We start from the raw sequence: 12,267 nt of genomic DNA, 5'->3' as shown, positions 1-12,267 counted from the left end.
ATACTTCAAAATAAACTTTGGTCTTCTTTGGTCTAACCAATCACCGAAAACCCAAAGAATTTTCATGTACTGTCATAAATGACAAAGAAAAGCAGCAAATTCTGACATTTAAGGAGATTAAACCACCAAATGTTTTGATATTTTGGTATAAAAAATTACTAGAACGATTAATCGATGATCATAATAGTTGGCAATTAATTTTCTTTTGATTGCTAATGGATTAATCACCTAATTGTTGCAGCTTTAATAACGAGTTAAGTTTAAACCAACATTTAAAAATAAGTTTGAGACTGTGCCACGGAGATCTGTGTACTGAAACTAGCTATGACTTGTTTCTTTTTTTTTTTCATTTAGTCATGGGTTGAAGCATATTTTAGTAATTGTTGTTCTTTTAGCATATTTGTGCTTGGTGTCCTAAAGCTGAGGTATCCTAAAGTCTATAAAATTTCAGAAAAGTGCTTTGCAAAGCCCAAGATGACATCCTCTGTCAGTAACCCAAAGATCTCAGCGTACTAAACCAAATATCTTTGGATTTACTGACAAAAGAAAAACCTTCAAAAAAACATTTTAATTTTTGAAATTCCTCAATCAAACATCCTGCCCTCTTCAAACATTCTCCGTCTGCATCAGCATCTCATACAAGACCCTCATACCGTCAAATTCAGACATCCTATTAAAACATTCAATCACAGTGTTTAAACACAACATTTCTACACCCTTCGTCATCAAGTACTAAGCACCAACATCATTTGTTGAGTAAAACCACACTGACATTGCTGCCTCAGTACACTTCTCATACGTTTACCTTGTACCTCGTGTAAGATGACTCACATTCTATGTATTAAATGTGTGGTACCCATAATTGATTGTGTAGAAGAAGTTCAGAGTTAAAAATGAGGAAAAGGTAGATTTTTTTCCTCCAGAGCAATTAGAGCAAAGAAAGGACAGGCGACATGAGTCCAATGGGAAAAGATGACATTCAGTACTTTGGTAACATTTGGACCTTCTACAGTGACTATATGCAGTATAATGGTAAATGTAATTGCGTGACCGCTGATGAGATTTCCCTTGAGTGTGGTTGTATGCTCATGATTCTTTTTTCATCTATTCACTGTTCACATGTCACAACTCCCATCTGCTGGAAACTGTGCAATGGCTATTTTGAGTTCTACCTGAACCTTCAGTTTAAAGTCCACCGAGACACCAGATGGCAGAAATGACAGCGAGTCATTACAATCTAACGTGGACTGGTTAGATTCACCAGAGCTCGGAGAAGCACAACCACAGTCAATTTTTACCGTCTCGTCCTGTAAAAAATTACCTCCAGAAGTCGGAATGTTCTATGATCCCGAGCACACCGCAAGTAATAATTAGTGTGCCTTGTTTTAATTTGAGTTGGAGTCTGTTGTCCCCTGCGCACAAAGAGCACTGCAGCTTTCAGCAGACTGAAATGATGTCAAATGCTACAGTGAAACTTAAATGAACTTCATGTCCTCTTCTACAGTCTGCTACACCTCTATACAAGGACATGAGCTAGAACATCATCTTGACTGTGCAGCTCGTTTTAAAGTCTACATTCACGTGTCATAACAGCCCCACAAGGCTTGTCGCAGTTTACAGACTCCTTCAGAGGCAGCAAAAAAAAAAAAAAAGCAGACTTCTTGTCCTGAATTAGAGAAGACAAAACTGGTCTATTGTTCAGTATTCCACATCCCTGAGTGTGTAGATGGCCTCTCTGATGGAGCAGTCATTCAATCTTCATCAACTGTTTAGACAAGAAAGGCAGCCAAGTCTCCAGGATAAAATGTAGGCAGTTAACGTTTCTGTCAACTGCGGGTACGTTCACATAGCATACTGACATTTCTATAAAATGTGTCATGTCATACAGAAATGTAAAGTTTCAACATATCTGTGGTTTGCAAGAAATGTACCCTGCCAACCTTTATTCTGGTGTTTAGCCTGGGAAATAACATGACCATGTTGTAATTACCAAGTATTTGACTTTAGGAGGCCATTAACCACTGGGAATATATCACAAGAAAAAAAAATTAAAAAAACAAAAGGATGCAGGATGTGATGTGAGGAAGCACTGATTGTTCCTTTTTAGCAGCCTGGATAGGTTATTGATCACAGGCTGTTTTAGATAATTGAGTGTTACCACTGGTACTTACACTTTGTCAGCCATTAGAGAGGCACATCCTGGTGACAAACCTGGACATTTTGGACTCTACAGCTCGAGTAGGAGTGCCATTAGTTTTAGTCTGTCTGAGCTGGACTATTTTGTTTGAGAAGGAGGAGCGAGGTCAGCCAAAGCTGCATGATTTTTATATCGTTTGCGTTCTGTATATGAAGAACAGTGAACAGTCTCATGCCATTGTTTCAGGCATCTCACAGAATGTTTCGAAAATTGGACCCAATCGCACAGACACGTGGCCCTTTTAAATTTCCCCTTTGACAGTAAGCTTATTATCAATGGAATGGTTCAGAAGCCAGGTGCTTCCTGCATTGGCTGCTGAGGCTGCCATAAAGTTCACTGAATAAATTCAGATCTTGTTTAAAGTCATCTGGGGTGATGATGGATTACCCCGAAAGTTTCAGTGCACACTGCTTCAGTGTCATGCAAAGTTGTTATTGTAATTTCTCAACCCTTGGTCAGGAACACCTGTTTTGTGCTTTATTAGTGTCAGATTTAAGTAGTGCTTGCTCTATCCTATTTTCAATGATTAAAATGAATCATTAAAAAACACTTTAATAAGAATAAAAAAGGACAGCGAGTGTGACATTAGCTATGCTGAAATTGGTTCATGAGGCTCCAAATGTTAATTGACATTACTTTCAATTCAAACCTTTGGTTATTAAAAGAATGTAGAATATTTTCAGTAAAGAGGTTTTTAAACGTACAAGATAAATCAAAACTCTATGGCCTTTTGGTTTGAGAGAATGTTCGTTATGTTTGCAAGTATTGACTGAGACCTTGCGGATCAAGGGAATTTTCGTATTGACCATTTTCCTTTATACTATGTGACTTGTTATTTTCCCACCAAGGATAGCAGAACTACATCTTGACCCACTTGAAAACCAGCAGTCTGGAAAATATGATGTAACCTTGAAGAACATTATGCCCTAAGAGCTTTGGGCTGATCTGGGGGTTGCAGCGAAATCCAAGGAGAGCCAATAAGCACAGTGGGTTTCTTTTACTTTTGGGAGAGCTCTAAATGGTTTCTGTATAATTATTATGACTTCACTAATGCTTAACTGCAGCTCACTGTGGTTAATATGTCTGTGTGCAGTCATGCCTTATTAGTTGATTTATTTTGCTAATGAGGGAATAGGTCTGTGATCTGTCTTCTTCTTCTTCTTCTTTTCGACCAGTCACTAATTTGTTAACAGACTGGTGGGTCAGTCACTTGAACTTGGTGTAACTCTTTATTGAGTATCAAAGCAGGCTACCTGAACCAAACAGCAAAGCACCATAATAATGTCAACAGATAAGTGAAGACATTTGTGGATGATATACGCCGCTAACCAAAGGTCAAAGCATTTAGTGTCCTGAATTTGAATTGAATTTCAAAAACAACAAACACTCTTTAACACTGTAACAGCATGGTCCTTGACTGCCACATTGAAATAATGCAATACACATTTTAAGAAGAATGGCATGGTTGTATTTTCTAGCCTTTATAAGCAGAAAAAGTCAAAGCAGTTGAGGGTCAATGACCACTGATGCTTTGACCTGTGGTTTGTGGTGCATTTCAGCCACAAAAGTCTCCACAAAGAGTCAGAGTTGCCATCTAATAGCTTGTTGTTTCAATTCAGCTCTGAACTGTCATCTATGGCTGCAAGCTGCTGCATGCTGGTCAGGCTACATGCACACTGAACAACTATTGAGTTTATTCATGTAGAGAGCTTTGTACCTAACTTGTATAACTCTCTATTCTGTAGCATGTACAGGACGTGCTGTATGTCAAATGAGAATTCTTGTGATGTGACTCTCTAATGGTCATTACTTTGGACCCTCAGGGAAACCAGGGCTAGATCAAATGTTCAGCTCTTGGTATGTTAAGAGATTAAGACATAAAGTAATTTAATGTGAGAGATTGTCATATTTGTGACCCACCAGCAGTTACTCAGCATTTTATTCGACCCCACCATGATCTGACATTACAATGGTGGCTAAGAGAATAAGCTAGCATGCTGACCCAGATCTAGATCCCTATAATGGCCATTTCATGGACTACTTTGTGTGTTTATTTTCAGTCAGACATTTAAAATGATTCAGCTGAAGGCTGCAGAAGATCCTACTCTGCAACCGAGGTGCCCGAGTGCAAAGTTAGCATGACTAATAGAGTGATAATGGCCACATTTATGGGAATCGGTGTTGATCGCAAAGTTTTGCCTACACATCGACAGCAAGAATGGCACTCAGTAGAGCGCAAACCTCCACCAAGGTTTACCAGTCCCCAATTGTGTTCAATGATAACAGCCAGCTAAAGATGGCTGTTTTTTTCATTAAGACTCTTGCATCACTTCCTGATAAATTAATGAAAATATTGAAAAAAAAAACTGGATGCTATCTCGCAATGACAAATAAAGGGGAAAAAAAATCCTGGATCTGTGCCAAAGGTTGATGGGGTCTATTCTGTGTCGAGACAAATCCTCCATCCAAGTTTTGTGGAAATCGGTTCTGAAGTTTTTGTGTAATCCTGCCAACAAACCAACCAGTAAACAAACGGACGCTTGGAAACATAACCTTCCTGGCTCAGGTAATAAATTCAGAACTTTCACTTGGTCATGCTGATTGAGACCAGCCAAAGCTTCCTTTTTGGGAGATTAATTTGTATTTATGGTTTGGGTTGAAGATGAGCTTCGATTTCACTATTTTTGTGTTAAGTTTAGTTTATTATGCAGTTCACACATACACTATTCCCCCTTATCAGGACATGATTTGCCTTTTCAGAAGTGCGTGATAACAAAACACTACATCTGAGCATCCTGCACTGCCCACAAGCTGTCAGAACAGAGCGACCCATTAACCAAGTTGCTCACAGTGTGTTTGTTCACATCAGCGCCTGCTGTGCTTCTCAAATGAACAACAGACACTATCACTTAATCTGTGTATCAGTAACGCATCATTTAAAAATCTATCTCCGGTTGAGTCATCTAAGAATCACCTCCTCCAGAATCCACCAACACATTCTTCAACTTACTTAAGTGTCTGACATCCAGTCACGAAAGGCATGAAGTGGGCTGTGTGCACACAAGCATTGGCTATAATGCTGAGATGTGTATGTGTGTACTTGTTCCTGTGAGCAAACACTTGATCTCCTTGAAGGCTCTGTAAGTACTGCGTGTGCTGGACGTTCGCTGTTTTTGCCTGTGCGTGCACGTACACGTGTCTGTTGTATTTGGCTGTCGGTGCACACTGGCCAGTGAGTGGGTGTGTTTCTCAGTGACCTATCACGAAGCCGCCTATACGCCTGTTTGTGTCTCCAGAAAAACTGCTCAATCTTGCACAGTCACTGCAAGAGGACAATTAATACAAATACTTCTTTAATTTAGAGCATTAATCATATAATCAAGTTCCTCCCAACAAGTCTAAAAGTCTTTCATGAACTATTTAAGGCTTGAACTGGAACATTCAGTGATTCAGACAAGGGATATGAATATGTACTCAAATGAAGACGCTGCAGAACATTTCTTAAAGTGACATCTACTGCAGAAAGCCAGATGGTTAAACATAAGCTAAGAAATTAAAAAATGACTGATGAAGATTGCTCAAGTTCTTGGTTACACGATTCATGAGTCCTCAGAGAAAGTTTTCATCCGTAGTTTGAAACTTTGAAGACAGACACACTGATTATAAAGAAGAAGTCCTCCCAAAAATGAATGTTCAGACATTATTTTTCAGCTACTTTGCTGTGAATATAACTGAATTTTCAATTTTGTGAACTTTTCTTTAACCAATTAATACCAAAAAGGAGTTTTGCAAACAGATTTTATACCACCAAACACCCCACAGTTATGTTTTCGACTGTCAGGGGACACTGATCACTCAGTTTACAGCCAACGAGAGCACACTGCAGTGGTCACAACCCAGAGAGAGCTTTCAGTAATAAAAATGACTAAAGTCCCTGACATTTTTTAACCTAAAGCCAGAAATAATAAGGTGTAAACAAAAAAGATCAGTCCCCCTATGAGGTAATCTCAGATGAGATTTAAAACAGAAGAATAGCCTTGGTGTGTCTGTGATAGGACATGAACTTCTGTCACGAGCATTGAAGTTAAGCATCCTCCTCCCCAGCCTGCAAATCATTAGTTTTTGTTTCACTACAAAAAAAGGAACATTACTGACTGCACCAGCACTAACTGTTGGCATTGGATGTAAATAACGGTTGCAGAAGCATCCAATATGAACAGAATTTCTATGGAGACTGGGCTGGTGGCCATCCTTTCATGCATAGATATTCATCTGTGATCTTTCTTTGTTAATGTTGGAAAATGTGATTGTGTACGTGCGTGTGTGCGTGCGTTTGCAAGTCTGCTTGCATTGTTGCATCCATAGAGCCCTCTAGGTAAGAAAGCGAGAAGTGAGAGGTTAGATGTGGAGGCAAAAACTCTTTCCATCTCTATCATTCCACGGGCTCACAGCGTACTGACAATAATAATATGTGTGTGTGTGACTGAAAGGAATACGCAGAAATAAGTAATTAAAGCAGTATCATTGTGTGTTAGTGTCTGTGTTTGTGTGTCTGGGATCAGATGATGAGCTGTACTTGCCCTTGAGTACTTAAGCAATTCAAGCCAAGAGACAGAGAAATGAAAAATCGCAGAGAGATTATGAAGCCAGATATGGAGCATGAGGGTGAGAAGAGAACAAGAGAAAGTAGGAGAATAAATGAAAGAGATCAAGAATAAACAAGGAAACGAGGACAAAAAGAACTAGGGGAACGAGAGAGAGAGCGAGATGAAGGTGTTAAAGAGAGGCAGAAAGGAGGAATGGAGGAGGCAAAGTTCTGCCATCATCATTTCCTTCCATCAACCCCAGATTCAACCTTTCTCTATTCTGCACCAATTTACAGGTAGCCTCAGAAACTCCTGCGTGATTGGAGCTTAGAGTGGCCTATTCCTGGCTATCTAACTGCACTCTGACAGAAAGTGGGCAGGAGACGAGGAGGAGGAAGTGAGGAAATAAAGGAAAGCCAAATGGAAAGAGATGAAGAGACGGAGAGAGAACGGAGAACAGGAAGAGAGAAGAGGAAACTATCGGGAGAAAATATGGAGGGAAGATAAGAAGTGGAGACGGAGGATGGAGGGGGGAACAAAAGGGGAAACAATGCAGAGAAGGAGAAGACGCAACAGACAAAAACGTGACAAGAGCAAAGGCCCTCGTCTTCTCCTCCCCCCTCCTTCTGTACACCTCCACCTATCGCACATTCATCCCGTTAATGGACTCGTTTAAATGACAAATTCCTTGCATATTGTAAGTGGCAATGAGCACGACATAATCCTTCTTTAATGAATGTCACAGCGGCAGTTCATTAAGCACTAAGGTTACCCAGCCGGGTGCCGACTGAGGCAAGAATCATGGACTACTTTGTGCCCCCGGCGACGTTAATTGCAGGCCGTTTGATGTGTCGATAATGAGCGATGCGTGGTGGATACGTTGTTTTTTTTAGTGGGGAGGATGAGCTGAGAGCTTCCCCTGATGAGTCTGAAAGGAGACAATATCACAGAGAGACATGAGATGAGACGAGCGGAGTGAAGCGAAGCAGCAGTACTTTTGGTGAACTCCAGAGCTGCTTTTTTAATTGTTGCTCATTTGATATATTAGGTGTCATGAGCACTTGAGGGGTTCATTTCCCAAATGCCGGATACTCCATTTAGTGAATGTCATTACGAAACTTCATTCTGTTTTTCTAAAGCGTAGAGAATGCAGTTTTGTGAGTCTTTGTGCTCTCAGTTTGGAGTTCATTTTATGGCTTTATAATTTGTTTTTAAAGCACAGTTCTTCGTGGATCGTCTCCCTCTCACCTCTGACCTTTTAATTCCCTACACCCTACCAAGACAACTCTGATCAGTCAGTTGTGGTTGTCCCTCAGGCTCGGCGGTAGCTAAAGGGTGACCACGCTTTCACAGTTGCGGGCCTCAGTCTGTGGAACAGACTGACCCACCACATCAGATCAAAGCACAGCTCAAGGCTCATCTCTTTTTTGGGGGCTTTTGATCATACTTCTCGAAATGTTTGTTTTACTAGTTCTTTCATTGCTCAGGGATTTTATTGAACCGAATCGTAGCCATTTAAAATTGTTTTTCACTTGTTTTTCAAGTAAAGTTGGACAATTAACAAATGCCATTGTTTGACAAGGCAACTCAGTCGCCAGGATAAAATGCTGCCAGTTACGTTCTGCAAACCACTTTTTTGTGTCATAGGTGACATATGATATCTTACAAAACATGTCAGAACATTCATGTTTCATGTGAATGACCTGACTGTCATATCAGGAGGTGGAGGGGATGGTGGTGGAGTTTTGTGCGACAAGGCTGCCAAGCCAGTGACCACAGTTCAAGACTGTGTTTCAATATTTCAATGTGTGACATCGGGACATCTACAGCTGTGTTTGTGGCGCCCACAACAGGTATTTTAAGCCAAAACGTGATCTTTTCCAAACCCTAACCACATGTTTTTTGTGCCTAAACCTACCCTACCATAAGCAAAGCGTTCTTACAACATAAAAAAGAAAAATCGAGAAGAATTTAGAGTTTCAAACATTCATTCTGGTGATTGGGTTTAGCATGGAAGTGGTAATTTAAATGGGCTAGAATATTTTTCTATGATGTGAATGACCTAAATGAATGACGATATTAATCTGTTTTGGAAGTGTTGGTGTTCTGATCATTGATCTGATTCCAACAGTAAGTTTTGCCATGTGATCACTTGAACTGATGGATGATCTCAACTGCTCACATTTAAATTCAAGTCATTAGTGAGTAGTCAGTATTGTTATGTTGCACAATGTTACATTGTGTTAAGAAGAAGTTTTGTCTTTTATATACTGTTGTTTATTTTGGTAGCTGTGTTGGTGTTTTGCATTTGAAAATTCTACCATTAAAGGTCTCTGAAGAGACCTAGGATGCAGTGTTACATAGCTACTCTGCAAAAACTCAAAATCTTACCAGGTATATTTGTCTACATTTTGGTACAAAATATCTCATTACACTTAATAAAAGACAAAATCACAGCGAAAGTAACATTTCATTGAGATAAATGGGACTTGTTTCACTTGTTCCATGGGCATACATATATATATATATATATATATATATATATCAAGCAATAAACACCTTGTATTTTTTTTTTTTTTTACGAATTTCTGAAGTGGAGTTTATTTGAAAAGGAAAAATCGATCTTACTACTCAATATAACTTGGTTTTTATTCAGTATTTCTCAAGAGGCCAAAGTTGCAACCTGTAAAAGTGCCATCCATGGGATTTGTTCTGGAATAAATGTTTGCTATATATCTGCTCCATTAATTATTCAAATGGTGTTGTCCCAACATATTTGTAGCTAAAAACTGTCTCTGCAGCTACAATGCTTCTGTAAGAATCAACAACGTTTTGTAGTATTCTTCTTTTCCTAGAAAGTGATGCATGCAGAGGAATTGCATTCATTTTAGAAGTCTGGCGAGTCAACAGGGGGCAACCTTAAGGCAACCAATCAAACAAGCAAAACGACATTTGTTTCACTTGTCGAGGGATTGACAGAGCTCCCGTATTATGGCTAGAATAGCCTCAGCCAGTCGGTTGGCAGCCAGATAGCTCAAATATCCTCGAGCCATCCCCAGCCAGCGCAGCAGTCAGACAGGCAGTCAGTCACTTCAGGATGACAGCGGTTGCTCCAGAGGAGGCTGCAGGCGAAGCCCAAACAAACTTTCATCTGCGTATCACAGGATTTAGAGGAGGGCCCCGGCAAGGGAGTGAGAGATAGAGGGATACAGAGAGGTGGAGAGAGAGAGAGAGCAGGAGTACACACACGCTGCAGGACTGCAGGAGTCTTGCACGACTTTAAATCCCTCTCTCATCTACCAGTAAACATCCTTGGGCTACAGCTGTGTGTGTATGTATACATGTGAGTGTGTGTGTCTGTGTACATGTGTATGTGCTGCTGCTTCTTTGTGATATAATTGTGTATGTGTTCTTTGTTTTTCTATCAGATCCTTAAAGAAAAACATGTTAATTTTTTTCAGGACTTTTATTTTTTTATGATAAACCTAGGAGAACACTATATTTGTTATTTCCCTGCCTCATGTATTTTGTGTTGCATTTGTTAAATATAGCTGGACTACGTATAATAATATGATGCTGTACTTTTGAGGCCGACACCGCAAAAAAAACACATAAAATTAACTAAAAGTTGAATTAACGGCTCGCAGTTGTATGCTTTTGCGCACCAGTCAAGATGCTCTTCCTGAGCTATGGCGCTGATTAATGGCCATAAAAATAGTTTCTGCAGAGGATCATGATATAACAGTGAAGTTGAACTTTTGCATGTTAAAATGTCATCACTTCAACTTGACTTCATTTTATCCTTGAAGGCATTTGTGTGAAATTTGTCAGAATTCTTTAGTAATGGCCCAAAATGTGTTTTGTGAGGTCACAGTGACTTTGACCTTCAACCACAAAATCCTCTAAATTCCCCAAATTCGAGGCGTTTCAGGTGATATCGCTTTCACAAGAATGGAACAGACTGGCAACCGGAAAACATAATGTTCCAGCCACGGCTATCGTCTGCATGGAGGTATAAATAAAAAATCTAATAATGATACCTCAGCCAATACTTATTATTAAATATCAAAGCACAAATGTCTGATAAACGTCCCATGAATCTACCTAGTAACAGTGGAAAAATATTCCCATTAATATCAGCAAACACTAGTTATGCCTATAAACTGGTCAGGCTCTATGAGGGACTAACAAATGTTACATATGAATATTTTGTGCATTTCTGTGTCCATGTGTGTTGTGTGTTATTCAAATGTGTGATTTTGGTCATTCCTAGTGGTTATGTTTTCCTAGTGTGTACTCATCTCTTCCACCAAAACAAATTAAACACAGTAGTGAGAGTGGAGCAGCAAACCCACAGAAATGTCTGGTGTATTTCTAATTGTGTCAGTTTCTGAGCGTAAAGGAGTAATTTCTGGTTTGGTCAAACAGCCTCCGGGTGGCTGCTTTAAGAAGACGTGTTGGCATGTGATGACTGTTCCGCTCAGTTAGGACTCTGCTGCAGATTTCGGAGTAAATTTTCAGATGCTTTGAAGACAGCTGGAGAAGCAGGGTTTTTTACAAATTCTCTGCAGGGATTTGTGGGTGAGCTTGGGGCGGGTGCATATTTGGGAGTGTATGTGCGGTACGTGCTTGTGCATGTATGAACAGACAGCTATAATAGCACCTCATTAGAATTGGTTAATAAGCAGGAAATGGCCACTTGCTGGAGAAGATAACAGTGAATTACATTGACCTTTTGGGGTGAGACACTTTGAGAGACGGACCGTGCAAACAATGTAGATGAGTCCGACTGAAATTTCCCCATTCCACAAAACTAATGCTGTAGTTAAATTCCAGTTCCAGCTGATATACTATGAGCACTCACCAATGAATACCAGTGTTTTGCTACAGGGTGTATGTCTGATGATGTGTCACTGTCACATACCGAGTTTAAAAAACCTGCATGGGATGTTTAAGGAACATTAGCCTTCCTTAAATAAGTAACTCCTCCCAGAGAAATGCTCCATCGCCACTTCAACAGCAAGGCTAGTAAGCCACTATTGAGTTTAGCGTATAAACAGATGTATACACTCACAGTATAATGAGTTGTAGATTGCAATACTGTAACGTTGAACACATTCATTGTCTAATTTTCTTATAGGTTTACATTAATATTTTCTAATAAGGCTCAAATCTAAAGCTGGGGTTAGTAAGATTGGAGAAACCAGCCAGACTAAGCTAGATTTTGTTAAGTATACCTATTAGTCTAATAAATACATAAATAAACAACTCTGCTAAGTGCCACAGTCATATAAACACAAGCAAAACAGCCCTCAAAAATGTACCTTGGTTTCAACATTTGTAATGGTGACACTACTTGATTTTTCAGGATACCTTGGGACAATTTCCAGCTGTGTTTAAGACCAAAACAGCTGTGTTTTGTCCCTAAACCTAACCAGACCCTTTACAGTTAAGAATTATTGCCATCTGCCAAATCATACATTG

At 39.7% G+C, this 12,267-nt stretch overlaps 1 protein-coding gene across 8 annotated transcripts in view; it reads right to left on the bottom strand.

The window, feature by feature from the left end:
• ptprt (protein tyrosine phosphatase receptor type T) overlaps nt 1-12,267 on the bottom strand; it is a 334,457-nt gene that overhangs the window by 82,896 nt on the left and 239,294 nt on the right. The gene's annotated exons all lie outside the window — the stretch shown is intronic.

This window comes from Pagrus pagrus, assembly GCF_965226575.1.
Source record: "Pagrus pagrus genome assembly, chromosome: 3".
Classification (NCBI taxonomy): Eukaryota; Metazoa; Chordata; class Actinopteri; order Spariformes; family Sparidae; genus Pagrus; species Pagrus pagrus.
This window is presented reverse-complemented; position numbering and strand designations above follow the sequence as displayed.